At 49.2% G+C, this 17,771-nt stretch overlaps 1 protein-coding gene across 6 annotated transcripts in view; it reads left to right on the top strand.

The window, feature by feature from the left end:
* Window positions 1-672: 672 nt before the first annotated feature.
* ST6GAL2 (ST6 beta-galactoside alpha-2,6-sialyltransferase 2) overlaps window positions 673-17,771 on the top strand; it is a 104,351-nt gene continuing 87,252 nt past the window's right edge. For 3 of the 6 annotated variants that reach the window (XM_043468826.1, XM_043468821.1, XM_043468825.1), the window contains exon 1: window positions 1,551-1,934. The gene's annotated coding sequence lies outside the window, so the exon portion shown is untranslated. The other 3 variants (XM_043468824.1, XM_043468823.1, XM_043468822.1) reach the window with 3 other exon arrangements.

Here is a 17,771-nt window from a genome sequence, read left to right as displayed (position 1 = left end):
TTGCAAGCCCTCCCAACTCCAGGTGTCAGAAACCATCACCACAACTGGGGAAACACAGGGAGAGCGTTTTTGGCCCCCACTGTTGATGGAGGGCAGCGCGTCTTGCCCAGTCAGTTTTAGTTGACACCTGGTGATGGTTTAAATTTCCGCAAACTCCCTGAAGGCAGGAAAGAAGTGCTACTCAGCTTCTCTTGTCTACTGCCCCTTCTCCAGCCCGGAATTCCGGAACACAGCAGTCACTCAGTAAATACTGAATGGATTGGATATCCAGTTCATTGTTTTCTTCTAAAAACCCTGAATTAGGTCAATGAATGTACATACGAATTTTAAAATAGTGTATTTAGTGAAGGATTTGTGTCTCCAAACTGTCAGCTCCTGCTGGGACCCGGAATGGAGGGCGGCGGGGGTGGGGGGGAGGTAACCTGTCCCTGTGAGACGGCCACTACCTGGTGGATCCCCCAACTCCACCCCAACAGCCCTCTGGGGCCGCCGGAGGACTACAGGGTGGGGAGCTGCCTACCGCCTCCGTCGCGCACGCGGGGAGCGCGTTGAAGTTCAAAGGCGCCTGTTTACCAGCAAACAAAGCGCGTAGTGGTCTTGGTCGCAGGGACCAGCTGCGGTCCCCTCAGAAGGGACGAGGGCCGCGGCGACAAATGGACATTCCGCAGGCTGGCAGAGGGACATCCGATCTGCCGCCCCACCCCAGGCTCCGGCGCCGGTTTTCCGCGCACCGGGCCAGCAGCCTGGGGGCCGCGGTCCGGAGAACTTTGCCGGCCCGGCGAGGATGGCCGGGCAGACTGTGCATTAGGGAATTCCCAGGGGCAGGTGGCTACTCCCGCTGCAATCCCGACCCCTGGCGCCTCCGAGGAGCTCCCGGGAGCGAGGGCCGAGCGGCGGTGCGGAGCCGCCGAGCGGGCGGAACAAAGGGAGCCGCTGGCCGGGAGGATGCTGCGCTTGTTCCCCTGCGCCCCACCCGGCCCGCTCCGGGGCGCTGCCTCGCGTGCAGGTAGCCCGGCCTTCAGCGCCGCGGGAGGGTGTGTCGGAGCGGGGCGCACAAAGACTCACTTCCGCGGAGCCAGGCGCCCAGACCTTGGCCCCGCAGCTCACAGCAGGTACTAGTCCGTGCATCCCCGCCGTCGGCCAGGCCCGAGTGCCCGCGGCTGCGGCGCGCTGTGCCGGGCGGAGCCCGTGCAGGTGACCCTCAGAGGACCGGGACTGGCTGGCAGCGGCGGCGGGGACAGGCTTGCCTTTACAGGCCGCCGAGACGCCCCAGTCTACGATCACTCTGTGCCACCAGCGGGGCACGGCTCGCAGCCGGGGAGCGCCCACCTTGTACCCCTTGCGCCACCGCCTCTAGGCAGCGGGGCCAGGCAGTGGGGAGTGGTCGCGGAACTTGCCGAGGCCAGTTGCCGCCCGCTAGGTGAGCCCGGCAGCAAGGGGAGGCCGGAGGAAGCCGCCGAAGCGGAGGGGCGGGGGGCAAGGGGTGGGCGCTGGGGAGCGCGGGGCGGGGCGCGGCGCAGGCTCTGCGCGGGGGCTGGGAGCAGGGAGCCGCCGCCTGGAACAATGAGGCGCGCGGCGCGGGCTGAGCGCAACACCGCGCCGGCCGGGAGGCCGAGCCCCCCGCGCTCGCTTTCGCCGCCCAGCACCGAGCGATCAGGACCGGAGGAGACCCCGCCAGTCGCCCGGGACGCGAGCGCAGGCCGCCGGGTCTCTGGGGCTGCGCCGGGAGACTGCTCGGCGGAGGCGGGCGGCCGCTGCGGGAGCCGCTGAGCCGCGCGCGCGTCTGGCGCCCGGGCCCCGGCTCTCGGCTCCAGTCGGTGCGATTGTTGGAGCGCGTGGCGCGCGCCCGAGCGGCCGCGGGAGAAGATGTGACACGCTCGTCCCCGACTCCACGCCGCGGGGTCGGGCGCCGGGAGGCGCGGAGTACAGAGAAGGTGGGCGACCGAGGGCTCGGGGTCGGGCGGTGTCAGGCGGCTGCCGCTGAGTCGCCGGAGCCCGGGTGCACGTCGGCACCGAGTTAGACTCGGCGACCCGCTCCCAGACCTGTGGTGGGGTGTGGGGGAACGCTAAAGACAGTTTTGGGGGGAGAAGCAGGAAATTCCTCGAGAGGTGAGCCCACCGGAAGGCTTGCGCTCTGGAGATAGGAGGACACAGTGTGCCCCGGTGACTCTGACCCTGATCTTTAATTTTGACTCTGAAGGGGCTCGAGGTCTGTAATTGTCTTCTCGACCCCACCCGCAGGCACAACTGCGTTTCTTAAAGCCTGATCTCTAGTTTTCTGTAGCTGAAACGTTTGGGGCAGAAGGATCTTGTGAATCCTGAGCAGTGGGCTGTTCGTTCTTGCGCACTGGCGCGAGGAGGGCGGCTTCGGAGTTGTCCCACTTTCCACCGTGTACCGAAAGGAGATTTGTTGCACTCGTGGGTACGGAATGCATCGTCCATCTCATTCGGATTTCGCGATGCAGGGGGGTGGAGCGGAGTGAAACTCCTGGCTGGAGCGAGGCGGCTGCTGCCTCCTTCCAGAGCGATCCGAATAGCTGTTTGAGAAGCCGTGCTTTCCAGGAATTTAAATGAGACTTTTTTCGAACGCCTTCCAGGTCTCTCCCCCTGGTACCGTGTTTGTTTTGTCAGGCTGAACTTTCAAAGCTGTTTTATAATCCGAGAAGCACTTTGGGAGAAGAGTAATGCTTGGCTGGATTGGTTGTGAACGTATTTTTAGTGATCAGGCTGAAAAATTGAGGAGAGGCAAACCATATTTGGTCGGAATCTTTGCTTTGTGTGCGGCTGGCGTTCTGATCGGGAAGGGGCCAGCTGATGCCCAGCTCGGTCGGCTGTCTGCTTGGTGAGGACATTGCTGGGGGACTCGAAAAGCATTTTAAGTACTTTCTGCACATTTTAAAGCCTAGGGCGGGTTACTCGATAGTTACTTTTTTTCTTTTTTGAAATTTTGGTCGACATACTTTGCCATATTGAAATAAAATTCATGACCCGTGGGTTTCATAAATGAAATGCTGATGTTGCAAACTTGGGGTTGACGTTTTCTTTTAAAAGGAGAAATGATGTGTGGCCTTGAGCTTATTTTTACCCGCTATTTTTCTGAAACTGGCAACCAAAATTTTTCCAACCCTTGAAGGCTCGCATTTCCCACTAATGCATCAGGAAAACTGTTGGCAGTAGGGAGTGGGGAGTGCTGGAAACTAGTGGAAGAATTGCCTTGAATTTTACAGCTGAGTTTAAGAAAAGTCACTCAAACATGTTGGAATTCTTGATAAAATTTTTGTTGTGAGTGAGGTAAACTGGGGTATTCCTTTCTGCTTGGTGCAGGTGAAGTTTCTGGAGCTTCTTACTAAATCTCTGTAGAAACTGTGTAATAAGCCTCAGCTGTTAGTGGGGTTCTGAGCCCCACAGTTCAGACAAGAAGGGCAGAAGGTGGGAGAGAGCTCAAAGCAGAAAGCAGCATTTGGTGAGTGTAGTAAGTGGTACCTGCGATCTGGGAAGTAAAGATAAAGAATTGAGGGCATTTAGACTGGAGGATTCAAAGCTGAGATAACTTCACATCTGAAAATATGTGAATGGATTTATTATGTAGAGAAGAGCAGGCAGCGGTGCTCAGTCTCTGATGAGGATAATTAAGAGGGAAAGGTTTACTCATGGGTGAACACGTCAGTTGGGTCTGGGGTAGGATTTGTGGCCAGCCTGTGAGATTAAACAGTGAAGTGGTTGCTGAGAAATTCCTGTAGATGTTGTTTCTGGAGCTTTTTTTTTTCTGAGATTCTCCTTTTCCTGAGATGATGCAGTGTGTGAATGCTTATACTAACTGGAGTTTTATCCTCTGTGTCTACAGTTTATCCAAGTGTTTCTCAGTGCTTAAGTTTTTCTACAAAACTACCAACTTATTTCTATACTTTTGTACCTATTGCTTAGGTAAGCCAATGACAAGTTCCTTTCCAGAAACTTGGAGATATTTGCCCTTTGAGAAACTTCTAATTAATGTCTGGATTTGGTGTCTCATTCTTGATGCTTTTGCATAAAAAATGTCTTATGCATTAATAATTGGAACAGCCTTTGTTTTAATATTCACCTAAGTATACAGTGTTTTTCCTCCCTCCTGGATCTTCTATTGTATTATCTTAATTTTTAATTGCTTAAATTAAGTGAACTACTTTACTCTTCTTGCTTGAATGTCTTAGCAAAGATAGTGCCTTCAAGGTAGGTGTATGTCAAGCTTTGCAATTTTAATCATTGAACACTCCTTTAAAAAGAACTAGGGGAAAATAAAAAAAGAACTAGGGGATTAAACTGACAACTGACAGTAAGAGAAATAATTACATAGACTCAGATACTAATTTTGGAATCAGGACTGTGCAGCTGTAATTTACACAGCAGTTTTCAATGTTCTTAACAGGTTGGTGTCAAAGTCCAAACCCTGACTGTGCTGGAAGAGGTGACCAGCTACTCTTATGCATAAACATCAGTCTGTGGATTACTACATCTGCCATTTTTCTACTTTTGAGCGATTTATGTGTAAACATGGGGCTTGGGTTTTTTATGACTCTTACAAAATTCCATCCTGATCTTAAATTCTAAGCCGCATCCCGTCCCCCTAAATTGATGGGGAAGAAATGCAATTCAAAATGCATGGAACACACCTGGCCTGTGGGTGAAGTGGTGGCCCTAATGTAAAGGGTGTGGGACTGGCCTGAGCAGTCCTGAGCCAGTAGTTTGGTCCAGCCCTCACGTCCATCCTAGACCTGCCACTTGTTAAAAGCTGGGTTTCCCGCAGTGGTCTGCCTACTGTCTTCCCTTGGCCGTAGGCAGGTTCCGGTCTGCCTCCCAGCACCAAGTCCCTCCTGCTTTGGCATGGCATTGCCCTGTGGATGGAATGACATCAGAGCACCACCACACACTCTCGGGGACTTGTCTGAACAGACCTGTCCATACCCCTCCTGCTTTCCGCTGCCCACTGTGGTCTTCTCCAGGAAAGAATCCCCAGTTCCAGGCTGATGTTTTTTCTAACAAGTGTGAGGGTTGGGGTAGCAGTTTTGCACTGGACTTTCTCAAAGAATGAAGCAGCAAGGAGACCTCTCGGTCCCGAGTCCTGTAGGGACCTGCGTGGTTTTCAGGGCTGCCAGATGAAGACTCAGGTTAAACTCTCTCCAAGGTGTCCTCCGGCATGGGGATTGCGTGGAATGGATAATTGTGTTTTCTGGCGTATCGAAAAGCTGATTCTCCTGCTCAGAAGAGAAGGAAACTTTAGTTATCCATACTGGACATCCCTTCCAACAGCCCATAGTCCTGGGGAGAGCAGTGATGCCAAGAATAATCAGAGCCTCTGCTTTGAGATATTTCATGCCCCACCCTGCTGTTATGCCTGCACAGGGCATCAGGGGCACCTTGGCCACAACCTGGGCCATGCTATGAGACTGAGCTCAGAAGGAGGAGGTGGCTGCCTCAAGAGTGAGAACAGAGCTGGGATCTGAACTTGGCCTTGGGTGTCTCCAAATGCAGATGACACCACCTTGAGGAAAGAAAGGAACTGAGGAACCTCTTGATGAAAGTGAAAGAGGAAAGTGAAAAAGTTGGCTTAAAACTCAACATTCAAAATAAAAAGAAAATAAAAAACAAACAAACAAAAAAAAAAAACTCAACATTCAAAAAACTAAGATCATGGCATCCGGTCCCATCACTTCATGGCAAATAGATGGGGAAACAGTGGAAACAGTGACACACTTTATTCTCTTGGGCTCCGAAATCACTGCAGATGGTGATTGCAGCCATGAAATTAAAAGACACTTGCTCCTTGGGAAAAAAGCTATGATCAACCTTGACAGCATATTACAAAGCAGAGACATTACTTTGCCAACATAGGTTCATCTAGTCAAAGCTGTGGTTTTTCCAGTAGTCATGTATGGATGTGAGAGTTGGACCATAAAGAAAGCTGAGCACCAAAGAAGTAATGCTTTAGAACTGTGGTGAAGAAGACTCTTGAGAAGGGACTGCAAGATCAAACCAGTCAATCATAAAAGAAATTGGTCCTGAAGATTCACTGGAAGGACTGATGCTGAAGCTGAAGCACCAATACTTTGGCCACCTGATGCGAGGAACTGACTCATTGGAAAACACCCTGATGCTGGGCAAGACTGAAGGCAGGAGGAAAAGGGGGTGACAGGATGAGATGGTTGGATGGCATCACTGACTTGATGGACATGGATTTGAGCAGGTTTTGGGAGTTGGTCAAGGACAGGGAAGCCTGGTGTGCTGCAGTCCATGGGGTAGCAAAGAGTTAGACATGACTGAGTGACGACTGAACTGAACTTGAGTGTCTATAAAGGCCATGCAGCAACATGAGATACCACTCTGAAGAGGAAGGGCACTGACTGGGAGCTCCCAGCCCCCCTGGGTGTGCTGGCTCCAGAAGGTAGTCCAGGCTGCAAGTGCAGAGCCTGGAGCCCGTGTCTTTTGGAACCTGGAGGCAGACGGAAGCTTGAGTTGCAGCTGAAAGGTGGCCCAGTCCATTTGGGATATCCAGTCATGAAGTAGTAGGATGAAATTCAGGCTCACGGGGTATGAGAGCAGTGACATTTCCAAAGAAAAATATAAGCTAAGATTCAAGAGAATTACCCCTGTGCTTTGAGGCTTCCCCAGTGGCTCAGACAGTAAAGAATTTGTCTGCAGTGCAGGAGACCTGGGTTCAATCCCTGACTTGGAAAGATCCCCTGGAGAAGGGAATGGCAATACCAGCTCCAGTATTCTTGCTTGGAAAATCCCATGGGCAGAGGAGCCTGCCAGGCTACAGTCTATGGGGTCGCAAAGAGTCAGAAACGCTTGAGTAACTAACACACTTTTGAGTTATTGGGTCGTTGAAGAGTACAAGCCTAGAAAGTAGCCTCTTGGGATGTTTAGAAATATATTGGCTAAGGCATTAGAGAATACATCGTAAAGAAAAATCCTGCAGTGTCTTGATCAGAAGCTTCTGTTTTCAGAAATTTAAAATTCACATACTTAGTCCTATGCTAGGCTGCTTCTAGGATTTGAGCCTGAGAGGAGAATGCTATATTAACTTCAGAACCATTGGTTTTCTGCATTCAAATTATACAAATTTTTCAAGTACAAGTTCTTGCATGTTGCTAATTATTGTGGCTTCTAGAATGACTTTCTGGAGTAGAAAATGGCAAACGGTATTCTTGCCTGGGAAATCCTATGGACAGAGGAGCCTGAAAGTCTACAGTTCATGGCATCACAAAAGAGTTGGCCATGACTGAGTGACTAAGCATAGAATGACTTGGCTTTAAATTACATTTGGGAAAAGGTAAATCTTGTAGATACCCCAATAGTTTTCATGAATCAGAAATTAATGTGAAAAGTAACTTCCTTGAAAGTCTATTGATGGCTTTTTTGCAGTGTGTTAAAACCTGTGTTTGTACCTCTGGCCACAGATGGGTAAGAAAAAGTGCAATTAATACAGAATTTGTTTTCTAAATGATACAGTTAATCCAATGACAATGTCAGACTCTAGGTGCATGATTAAATGAATGAATTTGCTTTTCCTATTAAAAGAAGGGTCTTACTATATAAATTATATTTTACAATTGGGAAAATTATACCCCTGAGAAGTCCCAGTAACAAAAAAAAAAAAAAAGGAGGACTACCTTTTAAAATACGACACAAGCACACACACACATTGGCACACCCTAACACACACTCACACTTAAATATGGGAGGAACACATCCTGGGACTGATGTGACTTTATGTCAGATATGAGGAGAGAAAATGTGAATCATGACAAGTAAACATTCCTGGCTGGGATTCACAGCTGCTGAGAAACAAACTCAGGATCAGAACCCTGGCTTTCTGACCTGGAGAACACTCTTCTTCCTGTATCAGTGATCTCTGGAGAATTCCACAGTATCAGTGGGGTAGGAAGATCTCAAAAACGTTTAACATTTAAACTGCACTCTTAGTTTATTATAAGTAGACCATGTGTTAGGGAAAGAAATGGCAATCCACTCCAGTATTCTTGCCTGGAGAATTCCATGGACAGAGGAGCCTGGCGGGCTACAGTCCAGGGGGTCACAAAAGAGTCAGACATGACCGAGCGACTGCGCAACAGCAAAGACTGCATGTGGGAACGCGCACTTTTTTCCCTGTGTGTGCAGTGTGAGGGTTCTTATAGCGTCAGCATCTTCAGGTACCCGGGTAGGTGCAGGATGTGTTTCATCCTTGGGCCCAGATCCTGCAGTGGCAGCTCCAGCAGGGTGTCTAGGGTGCATCTAGTGTGCTGGGCTGGGCCAGGCGACTGGACTCCTGGCATCAAAGCTCAAGTTCCCTGTGGGGGGAGGTAGATTCAGAACAGGATTAGAGGAGGAAAGTCAGGTGTGTGCGTGTGTGTGCTTGCTTTATACTGTGTTTTTACATGGTGGATGAAAGCAGGACTGAGGGTTGCAGTAAGATATTTCAACATTCCCCTTGTTTATCCTGTGTGCTTGCCAAGGACATTTTTGCTTAAAGTCAAGTACCTTGGGATGTCCAGTCACCTGTGTACCTCAAAACCAAGTGTCCTTCCTTTGGTGTCTGGCAGTTTGTAGGGTGAACAGAACGCAGGGGCTGTCACGGGCCCCCTTGCTTGTGTGGGGAGAACAGGGGACAGATGGTAAAGTTCACACCAAGATACACAAAAGTGCAAGCGTCAGTCACTTATTTGTGTCTGACTCTTTGCGACCCCATGGACTGCAGCCTGCCAGGCTCCTCTGTCCACGGGATTCTCCAGGCCAGAATACTGGAGTGGGTTGCCATTCCCTTCTCCAGGGGATCTTACCCACCCAGGGATTGAACCTGGGTCTCCTGTATTACAGACAATTCTTTACCAACTGAGAAAAACCTGAAGCATCGGATGATATCCAGGTGCCAGGACAGTGACATCATGGAACACATCAGGTCTGGAGCAGGCCTTCCTTTTCTCACATTTTGCTAGCTACTTTAGGAAGTCAGACTTAAACCATTCAACCCTATTATTTGTATGCCTCCCTGAATCTCACAGAGAACACCTGAAAAGCGCCTCTCTTTTCGTAATGATCCCAGATGTGGTTGGACATCTTTGTTCCTTTCTTTAACAGAGCGTTCAGAAGTGAGGGACATGTGTAGTTGGCTGGTAATTAGTAAATAAATTGGGTAGGACCTTCCCAGGGAGAGTTTACAAAAGCAGTCATCTCGGCTTCATAAACGTATCAAATCCTAACAATCAGAGCCACACACATTAGCAGCCCCTGGTGGGATAATAAGGCTGGTCCCCAGGGACGGGCTGGTGGTGGTTGTGGTTGGGCTGCGTTTTTTTCCTGCTTGCCCATGAACAGATATTAAAATTTGGGGAAGGTCCCTGGGCAAGAAAGTATAAAATCTCAGCTGGCCACAAAGAATTGTAAGTGCAGTGCTTTGACTCTGAGTTCTGGCCCACCCGGTGCAGGTGAAGATAACAGACACCTTTGGTGAGAAGCCAGAGATGTTCTGTGCTGTGTCCCCACCAGGGTGTCACACCTGGCCTGAGTGTCACACATGGCCATTACGCGTTCTGACAGCACTCCCTACAGGAGACAACCACCCAGACTGAGGGCAACTTCCCGGGAGAGAGGGTCAGCTGCATTTGGATTCATGAGAGCTTATATGGCGCTTCCTGTATTTTCCAAGCATCTTCCCAGACTACATCCTCTATGTGCTAAGCGCTCTGCACTGCTTTCCCAAAAGATCAAGTGAGGGCTCAGGGCAGCCCTGGGTGAGTCAGTTAATTAAAGGAACTCTTTCCATTACTCTGAACCCATACTAGAATGAAAATAAAGACTGTCACCAGTGGTTGAAGTTAGGGACTTCAAGTGATTCTTCGTGGTAAATAGAACATTGCAGGAGTTTAATGAAAGCATATGGAGTTTAAAAAAAAAAAAATACATGGAGCGCTTGAATAAACTGTTCTTGCTCCATTTAAGTATGCTTAAGATACAAGGGATGACTTGCAAATGAACAGAGAGGAACCTAAGCGTGGCTTTCCTCTCACCCAAGGAAGTCATTTTAAATCGCTTTCATAATCCAGTTAAGTGGATTTTAATGACAGCATGTGTGTTGGTCGTTAGCAGCCACGTTGCTGCCTGTGGCAGTGCAGCGGTTCCATCCCGTGACAACCCCCAGCACCACCACCGCTCGGGATCTCCACAAAGTCTCACAGACCCAGGTCTGTCCTGGACATACCCACCTGGCAAAGGAAGCTCTTTGGAGGAAGCTCCATCTGCTGTTGGGCTTCCCAGGTGGCGCTAGTGGTAAAGAACCCACCTGCCAGTGCAGGAGATATAAGAGACGTGTGTTCAATCCCTGGGTTGGGACAATCCCCTGGAGGAGGGCATAGCTATCACTCCAGTATTCTTGCCTGGAGACTCCCATAGAGGAGCCTGGCGGACTATAGTCCATGGGGTCACAACGAGTCTGACCTGACTTAGCACTGCACCATCCACTGTCACAGGCCTGGGTTGACTCCCACAGCCTTCAGTGCTACTGCTATTTGTGGTAATAAATTAAAATTGAAAATCTGTGAAAACGGTTCCGTTTTGTGAAGGACCTTAGCTCTCTGCACACCCTCGAGCCCTTTTAATTTTCCTCATGAGTCACGCTGTGCCAACTTAATGAAGTTTGCATTACCAGTTGGTTTCTCTGCACTTTTTAATTATGTTGTTGTCCTGGACAAGGTCTTTGATAACTGGAAGTGGGTAGAAAGTTCTCTTACTGGGTTCTGAAATTCTGATGCCAGTCAGGAAGGCCTAAGCCTGTGATCAAACTAGCTCACCAACTTGTGCTGTGTTCTTCTGGGAATTCAGAACCGTGGATTATTGAAGCTGGTTTCCAGTGGATCCCAACATTTCAGGAGAGGGTGTGAACTCAGCCTTGACCTTTGCAGTGGGCTGAGTGTTTTGCATGTTTGTTCGGTTTTCTTTTTTTTCCAACTGCTTTGGACTGCTTGAGAAGATTTACTCTCAGGCAGAGAACCTCGAAGTCAAGAGTTTTGTGGCTTCCTTGAAGCTGATGATGAATAATTCAGATCTTACAAGAGGTCCTGCCTTTCCCTTGTTTGTGCTGTGTGTGTGCTCAGTCATGTCAGGCTCTTTGCAACCCCATGAACTATAGCCCTCCTGGCTCCTCTGTCCATGGGATTCTCCAGGCAAGAATACTGGAGTGGGTTGCCATTCCCTTCTCCAGGGGATCTTGCTGACCCAGGGATTGAACAGTTCTCCTGCATTGTAGGCAGATTCCTTACCACCTGAAACACAAGCAAACCTGACAAACAGGTAAATAAAGATGCTCTGTCTCCCAGGAGTAGAGGCCAGGCGCCTGCTCTATCCAGCTGAGCTGCGTATCAGGACGGGTGAGGGGCGACAGCTGTCAGGGGAGGGGATCCCCTCGGAGTTCGGGGGTCTGCAGCTTCAGCCTCATAGAGAGGATCATAGAAAAAGCAAGAGTGTTCCAGAAAAACATCTACTTCTGCTTTATTGACTATACCAAAGCCTTTGACTATGTGGATCACAGCAAACTGTGGAAAATTCTTCAAGAGATGGGAATACCAGACCACCTTACCTGCCTCCTGAGAAACCTGTATGCAGGTCAAGAAGCAACAATTAGAACTGGACATGGAACAATGGACTGGTTCCAAACTGGGAAAGGAGTATGTCAAGGCTGTATATTGTCACCTTGTTTATTTAACTTCTATGCAGAGTACATCATGCGAAATGCCAGGCTGGATGAAGCACAACCTGGAATCAAGATTGCTGGGAGAAATATAAATTACCTCAAATATGCAGATAACACTACCTTTATGGCAGGAAGCAAAGAGGAACTGAAGAACTTTTTGATGAAAGTGAAAGAGGAGAGTGAAAAAGCTGGCTTAAAACTCAACATCCAAAAAACTAAGATCATGGTATACAGTCCCATCACTTCATGACAAATAGATGGGAAAACAGTCACAGACTTTATTTTCTTGGGCTCCAAAATCACTGCAGATGGTGACTGCAGCCATGAAATTAAAAGACATTTGTTCCTTGGAAGAAAAGCTATGACCAACCTAGATAGCATATTAAAAAGAAGAGACATTACTTTGTCAACAAAGGTCTGCCTAGTCAAAGCTATGGTTTTTCCAGCTATGTATGGATGTGAGAGTTGGACTATAAAGAAAGCTGAGCACCAAAGAATTGCTGCCTTTGAACTGTGGTGTTGGAGAAGACTCTTGAGAGTCCCTTGGACTGCAAGAAAATCAAACCAGTTGATCATAAAGGAAATCAGTCCTGAATATTCATTGAAAGAACTGATGCTGAAGCTGAAACTTCAATACCTTGGCCACTGATGCAAAGAACTGACTCATTGGGAAAGACCCTGATGCTGTGAAAGATTGAAGGTGGGAGGAAAAGGGGACAACAGAGGATGAGATGATTGGATGGCATCACCGACTTGATGGACATGTGTTTGAGCGGGCTCCGGGAGTTGGTGATGGTCAGGGAAGCCTGGCGTGCTCTAGTCCATGGGGTTGCAAAGAGTTGGACATCACTGAGTGACTGAACTGAACTGAACAAGGATCCTACATGTAGGGCAGCAAAGGAGACACAGACATAAAGAACAGACTTTTGGACTCTGGGAGAAGCCGAGGGTGGGATAATTTGAGAGAATAGCATTGAAGCATGTATATTAGCATATGTAAAACAGATGACCAGTGCAAGTTCAATGCGTGAAGCAGGACACCCAAAGCCGGTGCTCTGGGACAACCCAGAGGGATGAGGTGCGGAGGGAGGTGGGAGGGGGTTTCAGGATGGGGGGACACATGTGCACATGTGATTCATGTCGATGTATAGCAAGATTATCACAATCTTGTAAGGTAATTATCCTCCATCGAAATAAATTAATTAATTTAAAAAAAAAAGACTCTGAGATGTGGGACCTTATCTAGTCTGCCTTTGTGTTGCCAGCTCGAACATTCCTCCTGTGGATCCTGTAGATATTTGTTGAGTAAAAGTCGCTCCTTTCATGGCAGACTTGGGCTTGTTGCCATCAAGCAGTGGAGTTCCACCCACCGACTCTTTATCCTCAGGGCTGGGGAGTCAAGGAGAGGGACCGAGGACACTCCTTCCATGAATCCTGCATCTCACAGGGTTGTTACTGTACTCGCTCCCTGGTTCACGCTCTTTGGCCACAGTTAACAAGTGTGGGAACAGGAACGTGCTGAGGTCAGACATTTCCTTCTTAGGAAGAGAACTAAGTTGGCTTCTTGTCATGGTCTCCGCAGCCCCCAGACTCTCCCCTGGGAGAGGAGGGAGGCGGATGAGGTTTCTTGTCCTGGATTCCATGCTCCCTGCCATCAGCCTTTGTCTCCATCTCTTTCTCGGACACACATCTCATTGCATTCATACCTACAAGAGCGCTCTGGGGGCGCAGCGGGGGATTTCAGTTCCTGACCTCTGCTCGGAGACTTGAATACTGATGCTTACTTTATTATAGCAGGTGCTAACGATTTATGAGCTGTGAAAAGTTTCCTTTCAGTGCACCGGAGGTCAGAACTGGACATTTAATTTGAAACCCATATGGCACTGACTTGACAGTATGGGGAGACCCTTTGTAAACTGTAGAGGGCAGTCACTGTGAGAGACATGAACTCTGGAGCTAACAGACTAAGTCTCAGATTCCAGGCCTCCACTTTGGAGGAATTTGTGGTCGTTATTCTCTTTTCTTTTCTTCTTTCTGTTCTACTTTTTTTTTTTTTAATTCAGACTTTTAGAGCAGCTTAAGGTTCCCAGCAAAATTGAGCAGAACATATGGAGACTTCCTGTATACGCCCTGCCTCACACATGCACAGCATCCCCTATTATCAGCATCTCCCCAAATGGTATATTTGTTGCAAACCGATGAACCTACATTGATGCATCATAATGTCCCAAAGTCCATAGTTAACCTTTGGGTTCACTCTTGGGTTTATACATTCTATGTTGTTGATGTTGTTGTTGTAGTTGCTAAATTGTGTCTGACTCTTTTCTGACCCCATGGGCTGTAGCCCACCAGGCTCCCCTGTCCATGGGATTCTCCAGGCAAGAATCCTGGAGTGGATTGCCATTTCCTTCTCCAGGGGATCTTCCCAACCTGGATCAAACATGAGTCTCCTGCACTGCAGGCAGACTTCTTAGCATCTGAGCCACCAGGGAAGTTGAAAACTTATGTCCACACAAAAACTCAGCTGCTGCACGTGGACAAGCAGCAAGGACTCATGGTCACACTTGGGGCCCACATATTCTCCACCTCTGTTCTGCTGGAGCACACACTCCATGGTCCTGGTCTCCCTTCCAGCTTCACTTAGAATACACAGAACCAAAGACACAACTCTAAGACCTCCAAGACAGCGACAGGGGAGCAGGAAGCCAAGGCTGGCCCTTTGCACGCGGGTTCCTGTAGGGCTCCCGATTGTGTGCCTGTGAAGCCAGCCCGACTGATGTCCCATGGACTCTTAACCTCAGTTTCTCATCATGAAACTGAGGCATTCAGAGGGCCCAGCTCACAGGTCATTCTTAGGTTTTTCACTGACACAGCAGCACACTTGGAGTCTGTGAGCTCTACCCCTTCTACCACCAGGCAAGGCTTAAACACAGGCAGCTGGTCAGATGCAGCCAGGCCACTCGGTGTCACCTCCAGAACTGAACAGGCTGCACAGAGGTTTCCATAAGTCACGGAGGATGAATCTTATTAGCCCTCTGGAAATGAGTCAGTGCCTGTACAGATGAGCAAGCAAATAAAATCGAGTACCTTCAGCACTTTGAACAGCAAGTGGTTGTATAAAAAGAAAAGACCTGGCTGCCAGCCCCCGTCATTTTCCCCTGGGAGCTCGCACCCTCCCCTGAACCTCAGCACCCTCACCTGTGAAGCGAAAGCCTCTGAGCCTGATGGATCTGGGGGCTTGGACATCATGGTGTAGAGTCTTAAAAAGTGGGGTACCTAAGATAAAAGTCAAGACGTGAATGTGTGTAGCAGGACAGCAAACCAGGTTTATCATCGCCATCCTGTCATCTGGACATTGAAAGGCAGCAGCGCTGGAGACCCTGTCCCCGAAGCTGAGCCTTCACCAGCAGGACCGACACCCACGTGCGCCTGTCACTGCCATACAGACACCAGCTGTCTGGTAGCCACATGGCACCCTCCTCGAAAGTCTGAACTTGTCCTTCTGCATCTGTCTAAAGGACCCTGAAGCCCTCCAGGTGTCTGAACAACCAGGAACCCTGGCATGAATACCCTTGCAGAATAGACTTCTTCTGGGAGGGGTGAGGTACCGCAGTTCCGGCAGCTCCCTTGCCAGTGTTCAGGAACTCTGTGCATGGGAGCTCAGTCGCTTAGACATGCCTGACTCTTTTGTGACCCCATGAACTGTACCTGCCCAGTTCCTCTGTCTATGGGATTTTCCAGGCAAGAATACTGGAGTGGATTGCCATTTCCTCCCCCAGGGGATCTTCCTGACCCACGGGTTGAATCCACATGTCCTGTGTCTCCTACACTGGTAGGCGGGTTCTTTAGCACTGAGCCACCTGAGAAGCCCCTAGGAATTTTGTGAGCCAATTATTAAATGATATTAAAAACAAAGATGGTCAGCTCTCAAAACTCATCGATTCCTAAGTTTCATCACACCTTCTGCCTTTTCTCCTCCAGGAGTCCTTTGCATCTATTGCATCTGTGTAGTAAAAGTACTGAGATGAGCTTCTGTGTCTGTTCCCACCTCTGAGTTCAATAAGGACACATAAGTAGATTGAAATTGGTGGAAATATTTACACCATAGAAATAGGCAAATGCTAAAAATTAGGTCTCCTCCCCACTCCCCTTGCCTGAGAGCAAGTTTTAAAATTTTTATCTGTACATTGCCGAGCAAGGATGACATTTAGAGAAGTTCCTTTTGAAAAGTTTGTTACAAGCTGTGTTTATCATAGACCATTCCAGAAACCAGTAGAAAGTGTGGAAAAGGAAAAAAGGAAGAAGGGGTGACCATTCTGGGAGCACCCGTGCCTGGAAGTACATGGACTGTGTAGAATCTAATAAAAATCCTCTGGAAGACCGGCTGAGCTGTGTGATGGCACTCAGCCTTTCAGAGGAGAGAGAACTGGTGTTTGTGACTCAGCTCCTTAACATCTTCCTTCTGTAGAATGGGAATCTGGGTATGATTTGCAAAGGCAGTAGTGTTCAACGCTATGGGAAAGTTTTTGTAAGCATGATTACACTCTGCTGTTTCTTTCATTCATGTATCTGTGCCTCAGGTGATAAAAGTCCCTTGCCAGTGGGAGAAGCAGGCATGGACGCAGGGCTGGGCAGCACAGGAAACAGCCAGGGAAGGTGCCCCAGCTGGTTCCTGAGGTGACAGCCCCCATTTTCCTGCAGAGGACTCAGCTGGGAGCCCAGTGTCACTTGTGGGGTCCAGGGCTGCACAGGGCTGCACGGGTCAGGGTGGGTGTGGCTGGCTTGGGGAGAGGTGATGAGGACTAGGAAGCTGTGGTCAGACAAGCTTCCGTGGGTGGTTCTGTGGGTGGTTTGGGGATTCCTGCCAAACCACCTCCTGACCGCATGGGAGGGCGGTGCCTGTTCTCTCTCCTGCCCTGAGCTTTTACTCACTCACGCAGCCATCCAAGGGCCAACATGCAATGCATGCGTGGGCTCTGGGATTTTGCTTCAAGTCTGGAGCAGATGCCAGGAGGTTTCATTTTTTTAATTAATTTTTGTTGGAGTATGGCTGCTTCACACTGTAGGGTCAATTTCTGCTGTATAGCAAAGCGAATATATATACATATAGTTCCCTCTTTTTCGGATTTCCTTCCCGTTTAGGCCACCACAGAGCATTGAGTAGAGCTGAGAACACTGAGTGTGCGATGCAGCAGGTTCTCATTAGCTTTCTATTTTATGGGCTACCTTGGCGGCTCAGACGGTGAAGAATCTGCCTGCAACACAGGAGGCTAGAGTTTGATCTCTGGGTTGGGAAGATCCCTTGGAGAAGGGAATGGCAACCCACACCAGTATTCTTGCCTGGGGAAGCCCATGGACAGAGGAGCCGGTCGGGCTACAGTCCATGGGGTTGCAAAGAGGAGGACACAACTGAGCGGCTACAGCAAAGTGAGTCAGCCATATGTATACATAGATCCCCTCTCTTTTGGATTTTCTTCCCGTTGAGGTCACCAGAGAGCACTGAGTAAGTTCCCTGTGCTCTACCGTCGGCTCTCATCAGTTATCTATTTTATATTCAGGATCAATAGTGTACATTTGTCAACCTCAGTCTGCCAGTTAATCCTCCCCCTGGCCCTTTCCCCCTTGGTGTCCATCCATTGTTCTCTACGTCTTCATTGTCTCCAATGTGTCATCCATTGTCTCTATTTCTCATTTTTCACGTATGTGTAGCACCACACACATAAGTGTTGTTCTGGAACCTCTGTGTCATCACCACCAAGAGAAGAGGATGCACAGTAATAATAAGGCTCTTTCCAGCTCCACATCCCTCTGACTCCCAGTCTCCATCTATCCCCATGATCACCTTGTGAGACATTCAGAGCGGCTGTTCCTAATTTTTCAGCTGAGAGAAGAGAGACAGCGGAGGTTGGCTAAGGAGTGCAGGTCCCGCAGTAGCATGTGGGGCACCCATGCGTTTCTCCACTTGGTGAGTGTTTCTCTCAGGAACACGGACCCTGAGGGTCCTGCTTGTGAGCCCTGGAAGCCACCTTGTGGTCATCTGCTCTGGGGC

Source organism: Cervus canadensis, chromosome 5 (genome assembly GCF_019320065.1).
Source record: "Cervus canadensis isolate Bull #8, Minnesota chromosome 5, ASM1932006v1, whole genome shotgun sequence".
NCBI classification, from domain to species: domain Eukaryota; kingdom Metazoa; phylum Chordata; class Mammalia; order Artiodactyla; family Cervidae; genus Cervus; species Cervus canadensis.
The sequence above is the reverse complement of the archived record's forward strand: the minus strand, read 5'-3'. Positions and strand labels throughout refer to the sequence as shown.